We start from the raw sequence: 12,044 nt of genomic DNA, 5'->3' as shown, positions 1-12,044 counted from the left end.
AATAACAAATGGACAGAGTTCATTTTATTGAAACTGCCAATTCAATATTAATAGCATATAAATTGCTACTTTGTTACCATCCTTTGTTGAATTCATTCAAAGGGCTTACACTTCCTGACAGAGGTGCCAAGAGCCTTAATTACTTAGAAGACACAAAAGCCCATCAACTCTAAGGCATTCTGTGCGTTAATCCAGAACATGATAAAGCAAAACATGGCCAGGCGTAATACCTTATTTTCATTACTTTTGACCACTTTATTTATTATCCCTTTTCCAGCTTTGGGCCTAATGATGGCCCAGAAATCCCGGTCAACATGAGAATTAGGAACAGGAGTAGGCCATCTAGCCCCTCGAGCCTGCTCCGCCATTCAACAAGATCATGGCTGATCTGGCCGTGGACTCAGCTCCACTTACCCGCCCGCTCCCCCTAACCCTTAATTCCCTTATTGGTTAAAAATCTATCTATCTATGATTTGAATACATTCAATGAGCTAGCCTCAACTGCTTCCTTGGGCAGAGAATTCCACAGATTCACAACCCTCTGGGAGAAGAAATTCCTTCTCAACTCGGTTTTAAATTGCCTCCCCCGTATTTTGAGGCTGTGCCCCCTAGTTCTAGTCTCCCCGACCAGTGGAAACAACCTCTCTGCCTCTACCTTGTCTATCCCTTTCATTATTTTAAATCCTTCTGAACTCCAACGAGTAAAAACCCAGTCTACTCAATCTATCATCATAAGGTAACCCCCTCATCTCCGGAATCAGCCTAGTGAATCGTCTCTGTACCGCCTCCAAAGCTAGTATACCCTTCCTTAAGTAAGGTGACCAAAACTGCACCTCACTAACACCCTATACAGTTGCAGCAGGACCTCCCTGCTTTTGTACTCCATCCCTTTTCCGGTCGGCTGCTTCCCGCGGGCGATTGAGGGAAAAACTTTTAAAAGTTGCGCACTTACCTGTTCCTGCTGCGCCCACACGAGTTCCCGATCCTGAGGCCTCCACTGACTGCGTGTCGCAGCACGTGCTCGTCAGGACATGTGCAAGGCTGGAGCTGCAGTCACATGGCCCTGGGCAGCCAATCAAGATAAAGTATATTCTCATTCATAATAATGGGAGCTCCGTAAGTTATAGAGTTCCCATTGTTATGAATGAGAAACCCTCCCCCAAACACACAAAACATTAATAAAAAATAGAAAAAATACACTACATATTTAACATTAATTTAAATTAAAGTTATTTATGTATTATTAAAAAAAATGTTTTCCGATTTTTAAAAAAATTTTAAAAATTATGCTCTAAAATGAATTTAACGTAATGGGCAGGGTTTTTAAAAATAAAATGTGTTTTTAAAATTTTATTTTTTATGTTTTAAATGTGTTTTAAAACTCTTATGCCTGTAAAAGTAGGCTATGCGCCTGCTTTTATCAGACGCAAGATTTTCAAGACATCCGCCGAGTAAGATATGGGTAAATACCGCAATCTCGCTCATGCGAATGTCCTGGCTGCCAAGATACAGAAGATCAGAAAAGCCGGTTTTCGGCGCTTGTGCCTTGTGCACTGAAAACCAGCTTTTGCGATACCTTCCCGGGTCTGTACACACTCCGTACAGGCCCAGAGAGACCGGGATTTCAGGGCCATAAACACATTCAGCATTGTCTATCCTTCAGTGATTACCCCCTGGCATATGGATGAAAGAAAGAAGAAAGGTCTTGCATTTACATAGCGCCTTTTCACAATCTCAGGATGTCCCAAAGCTATTTATAATGTGCCTCTTCCATGGAGCCAATGCCACTTCATGGAGCTGCAGTCACACTGTTCTGCGCAAGAACAGATTGCAGGAGCGGTGAACCCCTCGAAGCCCTTAGTCATGTTCTCCGCTGTGCTTTGAAAGCCCGAGGCGATGCTGCATCGCAGCGCCTAAGCGGCCACAAGCTGCACTCCCATCGAAGCTGTCAGAGCTGTCACCAGAGGCTCCAGTCATCGGAGGGCTGACCACTCACTGCACGGTTCACTGCATGGTCTTGATGACACGCGCACGACGGCGGCACCCACGGCGGAGCTGGGCTCCTCCATGCTGTCAAACGCTGTGCGCAACGGCAGCACGTTCGGAGTGTGGCAGTAGGAGCAGAAGGAGGTGGAGTAGAGTGTGCTGCAGTGATTGGAGGAGAGTGATGGGAAGTGTGAGTGCTGGGGCTACAGATAGTGCAGGGTTAAGAAGAGAGTATTGAGAGATATGAGTTAGGAGGTTGACCTTAGCACGTCTTGTCAAATCATTAAACTTCTTTCAGCAGGGCGCACTTAGAAGTTTGTGGTGTATTGACTTCAGTCTGCTTCTGTAGGCTGAACCCTTGACGTCTACATCTGTGTCCTCTGTAACAGAGCTAGCATGTGAGCTTGCCCTCTAGCGAGTTGCTTCCTTGGCCGTACTCTCCCCCTGCACTTTTTCCTGCACACTTGCGCTGGGTGAATCTCCAAGTGGAGAGCTCTTCTACCCAACCCTCTAAACTATGTGGGGTACCAGTCAGTCACTGTACTGTTGCTTGCTAGGATATGGCTGATGCATCATCTTCTGGAGAACTGCCCTCCTCTTCCTCTGCTCCCACTGGGCCCTCTACATGCTCTGAATCTGAACAGGGAAGAGAGGCACATGGATTAATATTTCGTGGAAAGAGGGTAAGTTGGCTGAAAACCCTGCCAGTCACTAAGCTCCTGATGCGCCCTCTGTCCACAATGTCCACGACTTTCTCTTCTAGTGGGGACGGTCGATAGATGGATGTTGGTCCTCCTCCTGTCCTCCTCTGATCCCTTGTCCTATGTGCCAGCTCTTCCTGCAAGAATGACGACTGTGTGTTAGTGGTAGCCGAGTGAGATGTTTTGAGGATGCCCGTGTCAGGGTAGAATAGCGTGGATGGTGTGTGAAAGATAGCACTGGTGGGAGGGAGGGGAGTAGTAGTGAGAACAGCAGCAGGTCCAGAGTGTGGCAGTAGCAGCAGAGGAAGGTGGAGTGGAGTGTGCTGCAGTGATTGGAGGAGAGTGATGGGAAGTGGTGGGAGGGAGGGGTTGTGAGTGCTCAGGCTACAGGTAGAGCAGGGTTAAGCAGAGAGTCCACTATTTAGCATGCATATGATCCTGTGTTGCAGATTCCCCAGGTTTGTACCTCATTTTTAGGTATGCCTGGCGCCGCTTCTGGCTTGCTCTTCTACACTTCTGTTGAACCAGCCTTGGACCCTTGGCTTGATGGTAATGGTAGTCTGCTGCTGCTGATGGTCCACAGCGCCTTATGGATGCTCAGTTTTGAGCTGCTAGATCCGTTGTGAATCTATCCCACTTAGCACGGGATAGATGGAGGGTGTCCTCAGTTTGAAGACAAGGCTTCGTCTCCACTATGACTGTGCGGTGGTTGCTGCTAGCAATGCTGTCATGGACAGATTCATCTGTGACAGGTAGATTGGTGAAGACAAGGTCAAGTAAGTTTTTCCCTCGTGTTGGTTTTCTCACCACCTGCCACAGGCCCAGTCTGGTAATTACGTCTGTCAGGACTCGGCCAGCTTGGCCAGTAGTGGTGCGGAATCAAGAGATATGGAGATCGGGCGGGAAATAGTTGAGGTCGATGATCAGCCATGATCTTATTGAATGCTGGAGCAGACTCGAGGGGCTGTAGGGCCTACTCCTGCTCCTATTTCTTATGTTCTTATGCTTTTATGTGTTGAGAGATATGATTAGGAGGCTTATCTCAGCAGTCCCTTGCCACGTCATTAAACTTCTTTCTGCATTACACCCATTTCCTGGGTGCAATGCTCCTTGAGTTGACCTGCTCTGCCACCTCTGCCCACTGACCCCGGAAAGCTTACCGGGAGATCGTACTGCTGCTGAGATGAATGAGGACATCCCTCCTCCTGATGACCTCCTTCAACAACAGCTCCAGAGGAATGTCAGCAAATCAGGGGCCTTTTGTGCATTAGCTCGCCTACCATTTTGATCTTGCATTCAAATTTCAGTTGAATGCAGTCTAAGTGAGGCTTGCGTAAAGGACGCCCCTTTGCTTGTCCTTACCCAAGATGGCGGGCGGCGAACTTCCGGTTGGAAATGGGCGCACAGTGTGTGCCTGCCATCTTGGGGTCTCACCCTCAGTAGTCCATGCACCTCGAAAACCAATCTCTAGACCCATGTCTTTCTGCCTGTCTTAATGTAGCTCTTTTTTCTCTCCTTTCCCTGTAAATGACCAACTCTCCATAACTCTCCCCCCTTATAAAATCATACAGCACAGAAGGAGGCCATTCGGGCCCTCGTGCCTTTGCCAGCTCTCTGAAAGTGCAACAAATTGATCCCACTGCCCGGCTCTTTCCACATAGCCCTGATTATCGAAACAATTTTCCCTGTAAAGTACAGGATTTCACTTCGATACGTCTCTACAGACAAGCAGAGGTGTATGGCCGCACAAATAGGATTCCCTCATGAACTGCTTTGTATTGTCGGTGACAGTGTTAAAGACATTGCCCGGTTCAGAACCCCTCAAAGCTTCGTGTAAGGTATTCACTGTACATCATCATGAGGGAGGCTCCTGCTGCTTTCCACTGGCACGGTAACAGCAGAAAAATAACAGGTCTGTCTTTCAAGCAATGGAAGATTTTATTTCTTGTCAACTTACAATTTATTCAGCATTCCAGGGTCTGATTTCAAATAGACTAATCTTTAATATTCATGAACAATTGAAGATTCAACATCGCAAAATGATTTTGACAAGATCTTCAATCTCCTTTACCACTCTGCCACTGTTAAGAGTTAGACACACAATGTAAAAGTCACAGTGAATCAGTGAGGCCGAAAAGAATGAAGAACACTATAAAGCTTTTATATATTTTCAATGCAATAAATGAACGATTCGATATTTTAGTCACAAGCTCCTCTCACGTTTACTGGTGATAGGGACAAGCTGTTGGATCACCGACTCCTCTCTACATTTTCAGCTGATTTGGGTGGACAATGGTGACAACAACAACATTAGCAACAACAACTTGCATTTAACATAGAAAAATGTTCTTCACAGAGGCAAAGTCAGCCCCAAATGAAAACTGAGACATAAAAGGATATCAGGAGGTTAACATAAGAACATAAGAAATAGGAACAGGAGATGGCCATTTGGCCCCTCAAGCCTGCTCCGCCATTCATGGACTCAGCTCCACTTCCCTGCCCGCTTCCCATAACCCTTTACTCCCTTATCGCTCAAAAACTGTCTATCTCCGCCTTAAATATATTCAATGTCCCAGCCTCCACAGCTCTCTGGGGCAGAGAATTCCATAGATTTACAAGCCCCTGAGAGAAGAAATTTCTCCTCATCTCAGTTTTAAATGGGCGGCCCCTTATTCTAAGACTATGTTCCCGAGTTTTAGTTTCCCCAATAACCCCTACAACTGAATTCTTAGTCATGTAGTTATGTTTTAAAGAGGGCATTAAAGGGCGAGAGAGTTGGAGAAGTGGAGGGGTTTGTGGAGAAAATTCCAAAGCTTGAGGCCTACAACCGAAGGCACAGCAGCCCCGATGGGATGTAGTTGCGGGGGGGAACTGGGGGAGGTGGGGTGGGGCGTGGTGGGGGCGGCTGGGTGGAAAAACACAAAAGGCCAGAGTCAAAGGAATGGAGAGTTCGGGAGTTCATAGGGCGGGAGAAGGTTACAGAGATGGGGATGGCCATGGGCATGGCCATGAAGAGATTTCAACACAAGGATGAAAAATTTAAATTTGAGATGTTGGGGGTCAAGCAAGGACAAGAGTGAAGGGTGAACGGGTAAGGATAGGTCATGGCTAGCAGAGCTTTGGATGAATTGAAGTTTAGGGAGCCTGGAGAATCGAATACTGGCAAAGAGAGGATTGGAATAGAGGACAGAGGCATGAGTGAGGGTTTCAGCAGCAGATAGGCTATGGCAGGGGCAGAAATGGATGATATTACAGAGGTGAAATTAGGCGGACTTTGTGCTGGAGAGGATTTGGCATCAGAAGCTCAGCTAAGGGTTGAACAGGACGCCGAAATTGCAAACAGTCTGGTTCAACCTGGGACAGTGGCCAGGGAGGCAAATGCCAAGGCTACTGTTGTGACATACTTAATTGGTCGCAATTGCAGCACATCGAGGACTGTATTTTGGACAAACAGGCTGACAATACAGAGGCAGTGATGGCGTAGTGAGAGTTGGTAGAGAGGGTAGAGCTGGATGTGGTCAACATACATGTGAAACCTGACATGTGCGGAGGTAGGAAGAGAAGCCATTGGTAGAGATGCTCTAGCTACGATTAGATAGGCTGCACTGGCACACTAAAGGCGGTGCTGGATCTTGTCATCGATGTCTGCCCTTGCTGACAGTAGGCTCCCGAGGTATGTAAAATGGTCCTCGTCGTAGATTTTGATAACCGGGGTACAATGCTATGTGACGGGGTCAGGTCGGTAGAGGACCTTTGTCCTATGGATGTTTAGTGTAAGGCCCAAGCTTTCGTGTGCCTCGGTGAAGATGTTGACGATGGCTTAGAGTTCGGTCTCTGAGTGTGTGCAGACGCAAGCATCGTTCGCGTACTGTAGTTCAATGACAGAGGATGGGGCGACCTTTGATCTGACCTGGAGGCAGCAGAGGTTGAACAGATTCCCATTGTTCTATAATTTAGCTCCACTCCAGCGAGGAGCTTGCTGAGGGCAAGATGAAGCATTGCAGCGAGGAAGATCAAGAAGAGCGTTGGTGCGATGATGCAATGTGGTCAGGTGCTGATGCCCTGTGTCCTGTGAAGCCTCGGGTGATTGCGGTGAAGGTTGGTGTTGTTGTTGGTGACGCTGGTGTTCCTGATGCTGCTGGGGCTGATCGTGGTGGGATTCTGAGGTCTATGGTGTGATTGTTTTTTCAAGGGCACCGATGCTCCTGGATTAGATGGCACTTGAAGTTGGGGTGACAGAAGCAATCTGTCAATGGTGAGAGAGATTGTTCCAAGGAGGTGACACTGGATAGAGAATTTACTTCAAACTCTTCCAACTTTTTTATATCACTTTTGCAACTGTCACCTATTCAGAACAATGGAAAATCATTGAAAACCCAATCTATTTACCTGGCATGATCCCTGAGTGCCATGAAACGCATCAAAAATTTGGAAAAAAGGTAAGTACATGGTGAAATGCTGTTTAAGTACCTTTTAACAATGTTTTAACTATTTCATTTGGCTCACCTGCTGCTTAGTATCGGGTCTGTAAAGCACAGGCAGACCCGACACTTAGGAAATTGACACGGAGGCGGGTTCAGAGCAGAATTCTGTCTCGCTGTCAATCTTTTAGATTTTGACAGCAGACCCGCCTCTGAATCCACCCTCTGAGCACCGGAAAGATTACGGCCCAAAGGTGGTGGAAGTTTGTAACTCTCTGACACTCCCACGTTACAACAGTGGCTCTGTTCCAAAAGTACGGTGGTCGTGAAAGGCGCTATATAAATCCAAGTCTTTCTTTCTTTCAGAGAGGATGTTTCCACTGATGGGGGAGACTAGAACTAGAGGGCACGATCTAGGAATGAGGGACGCCCATTTACAACTGAGATGAGGAGAAATTTCTTTTCTCAGAGGGTTGTAAATCTGTCGAATTCTCTGCCTCAGAGAGCTGCGGAAGCTGGGACATTGAATATATTTAAGACAGAAATAAACAGTTTCTTAATCGATAAGGAAATAAGGGGTTATGGGTAGCGGGCAGGGAAGTGGAACTGAGTCCATGATCGAATCAGCCATGATCGTATTAAATGGCGGAGCAGGCTCGAGGGGCTGTATGGCCTATTCCTGCTCCTATTTCTTATGTTCTTATGTTCCACATGCGGCAATGAATGCTCGATCAATTGTTAATTTTAAATCTGAGATTGATAGATTTTTGTTAACCACAAGTATTAAGGGATATGGGCGAAGGACGGGTATGTGGAGTTTAGGTTGCAGATCAGCGATGATCTGATTGAATGGCGGAACAAGCTTGAGGGCTCAATGGCCTACTCCTGTTCTTATGTTCCTAGAATGGTTCCAGGAATGAGGGATTACAGTTAAGTGAACAGACTGAAGAAGGTGAGATTGTTCTCCTTAGAGCAGAGAAAGCTGAGAGGAGATTTGATAGAGGTGTTTAAAATCATGAAGGGGTTACATGGAGTAAATAATATTTTTGAATGACTGAAAGGTCGATAACCAGAAAGCACAGATTTAAAGTGATTGGCAAAACATGAGGAAAAACTTTTGTACGCAATGAGTGGTTAGGATTTGGAATGTACTGCCTGATAGGGTGGTGGGCACAGAGCCTTCAAATGGGAATTGGATAAGTATTTGAAGGAGAAAAAATTGCAGGGCTATGGGGAAAGAGCAGATGAGTCGGATTAATTGGATTGCTTTTCGAAAAAGCTGCCGTGGACTCGCTGGGCCGATTGGCCTCCTTCTGTAATGTACTCCTCTGTCATTCTATGAATGGAGCAAGAGGTAGGTCTCATGGACAAGATGAGCTTGGAGGGGGCGTGAGGAAGATCGGGGAGAATCTGAAGGAAGAGGCAGCTCCAGGGGCAGGGGGAGAACGTTTGGCTTGGCGGGCAAAGAGAATGGACAGGGGGTGCAGAGGATGAGAGAAGAATGTGAAGCAAGAAGAAGGAAACAGAAATGAAGGATGGGGAAAGGAAGAGACAGAGTGAAGGAGTAGGCAAAGACCGAGCAAAGTGAAGGAGTGAGACCGAGACACATAAACAAAAGAGTAGAGGGAAAGAAAATTAAAGAAGGGAAAAAATGAAAAATGGGAGACAAGTAAAGCAGGAACAAAGAAACATAAATGAAGGATGGGAGAAAGAGATTCAAAAGTGAAGGAATAAAACCTGTCAGACAGAAGTGAAGCAGAGAAAGGAGGAGCATGAGATAAAGACAGAAGTGAAAGAAAGAAGAAAGAAAGACTTGCATTTATATAGCGCCTTTCATGACCACCGGACGTCTCAAAGCGCTTTACAACCAATGAAGTACTTTTGGAGTGTAGTCACTGTTGTAATGTGGGCAGCCAATTTTGCGCACAGCAAGCTCCCACAAACAGCAATGTGACAATGACCAGATCATCTGTTTTTTTGTTTTGTTGATTGAGGGATAAATATTGATCAAGACAACTGGGATAACTCCCCTACTCTACTTTGAAATAAAGCTATGGGATCTTTTACATCCACTTGAGAGAGCAGACAGGAGGGAAAAATAGTATAAAGTTAAGATTAAAGGCAGTTTTGAAGACAGTTATATATAAGGATTATATTAAAATAAGATGACTGTGCAAACTTCTATATTAAGATACAAAATGTATAAAACCTAGTTCAATACTCTAGTAAGCTAATAAGCGGGAGTTGGAAGCAACCAGGAGCACGATGTAAAGACACTCTGCTACATGCGTAAGCAGGAAAGGTTTCTGTCAGAAACTTTCCAGAAAGTGGTCACCTCAAAGCCTGACAATAGTGAAGCAGAGAAGTAGGTGATTACTCACAGGGGGAATAGCAGGAGGACACAAAAGACAGCAACAGGAAACCCCCGAGGAAGGGATTGCCCAACAGTACACATCTTTGTCTATCTATGATGGGAGCATATACAGAGGCACAGGAACGGGTAATCAAGAACAATTGTATAGGAATGTGACCTGTTAGCTCCGCCAGTCACAGTGTCCCTTAAGCAAAGTATTTACAATCTTCTCATTTGTGCTGCGATGTGTAACATATTCAGAAAGTATGAAGGGTTCAAATAAATTCATACACAATAGCTTGAACAAATAATGCATTAAGAGCACATGGATTTTTTTTGTGGCAAAATTGGAGATCAGAAGTGAAACAGTTGATCAATATTGAGTTTGGCTGGAGAATGTCACATTGATTTGAGTGTACTTCAGCTGCTATTGCAATTGAGGATATTATATTATTAATGTAATGTCCATGTTCATTACCACAGCTGGACATCAATTTGGACTCATCTCATTTTAAAATGAAACATTGAACATTTCATATGGGCAAATGCACGAGGAGCTTAAATATGGTGAGAGAGATTTCTGTTTTTGGTCAGTGCGGAAATCCACCAAACACACACATACACAAACAAACAAACACACGCACGCATGCTCACACACACACGCACACACATGCATACACACACATGCATACACACACAAGTACACACATGCACATACATGTACAAGCACACACAGATACATACATGCATGTGCACACACACATGTGTACACGTGCACATGCACATACACACTCATGCACATGCACATGCACGCACACATACATGCTTGTACATATCCACACACATACGTGCACGTACATGCATACACACATACGTCACAGTAACACATACATGTGCGCACACATACACGAACACATGTACATATGTACACATGTATATATATATATCTTTACATATTCAAATAGGGGCCTAACCCCTGTTGGAAGCCCCCTCTGCAACATACAAATCTACACACACAAATGCACATACATATGTATTTTCACACACAAACTTACACACATTCACAGTAACATGCATGCACAAACACATAGTGCACACACACACACACGCATTCACACACACATGTACATATATCTCTTTTCATATTCAATTGGGGGGCCTAACCCCTGATGGAAGCCCCCTCTGCAATATTGGGCTGGGTAGAACTTTTATGGGCTCTTTGGATCTATACAGAATGTCGACATTCAACTTTATCTGCTTTTGTGGTCCGAGGGTAAGTTTGTTGCTTGAGAAAGACATAAAGGTGCGATGGTCATATGAACTTGTTGACTGAATGTAATACAGGCAGCCTTCAATCACACTCTGAATGAATGAACACCATCAGTCATTACCTTGATGCTCAGATTAGAGCAATCAATAGCAGCCGACAGTGTGTCAGTGCTCCATCCAATCCATCACTCTCCTGCTATGGAGAGGGGTGCAATATAGTCAAAGATTGAGCAGTGAAATCTCAGTGTTCCACCTGTCTCCATATCAAGTGAAATGGGTCACTTGCGAGGATCTCCCAAGGGCATTGTGAAAACTTGTAGAGAAACAAGATGGACTCATTCAAGATTGCCTGGAGACCTTTGTTTGTATGAAGGAAGACTTCAGTTTATAATGACTGCTGTGCGCTTACCCAGTCATCAATCCTGCATGATTTTCATTCTTATTGGTCCCTCCATTGATCATTTTGTTGGAATGATCCTATTTACAGGGTTCTCCTACTCCTCTCCTAGCGTATCCTGCCATTTTAGTGGGCAAATATAAAGCTAATACTGGAAATCTAGGGTCAACTGCCATCTGTAGTGAGAACTCCGAGTAGAGTGCTTGCTTTTGGGTCTTGTGTCCGGCATGCGAATAATGTAGCCCGCCCAACGGAGCTGGTTGAGTGTTTCGATGCTGGGGATGTTGGCCTGATCGAGAACACTGACATTAGTGCGTCTATCCTCCCAGGGGATTTGCAGGATCTTACGGAGGCATCGTTGGTGGTATTTCTCCAGCGATTTGAGGTGTCTACTGTACATGTCTCTGAGCAGAGGAAACATTTCAAGGACACCCCCAAAACCTCCTTGATAAAATGCAACATCCCCACTGACAACTGGGAGTCCCTGGCCAAAGACCGCCCTAAGTGGAGGAAGAGCATCTGGGAGGGCGTTGAGCACCTCGAGTCTTGTCGCCGAGAGCATGCAGAAATCAAGCACAGGCAGCGGAAGGAGCATGCGGCAAACCTGTCCCACTCACCCTTTCCTCCAACGATTATCTGCCCCACCTGTGACAGAGTCTGTAATTCCCGTATTGGCCTGTTCAGTCACCTGAAAACTCACTTTTAGAGTGGAAGCAAGTCTTCCTCGATCAACTGCCTATGATGTAGAGAGAACAGAGAGTTGCCGTTTCAGGCCAGTGCACCTTTTGTTCAGAACTGAAAAATACGACACGACCCAGCTTATTATTAGGAACAAAGAATCAGGCAACCAGCGCCAGAAAAAAATCGAACAAACACGCAGAAAAAGTATCAGCGGGAAGAATGGCAGGTAATGCAAC

This window comes from Pristiophorus japonicus, chromosome 2, assembly GCF_044704955.1.
Source record: "Pristiophorus japonicus isolate sPriJap1 chromosome 2, sPriJap1.hap1, whole genome shotgun sequence".
In the NCBI taxonomy this organism is placed as follows: Eukaryota; Metazoa; Chordata; class Chondrichthyes; family Pristiophoridae; genus Pristiophorus; species Pristiophorus japonicus.
The sequence above is the reverse complement of the archived record's forward strand: the minus strand, read 5'-3'. Positions refer to the sequence as shown.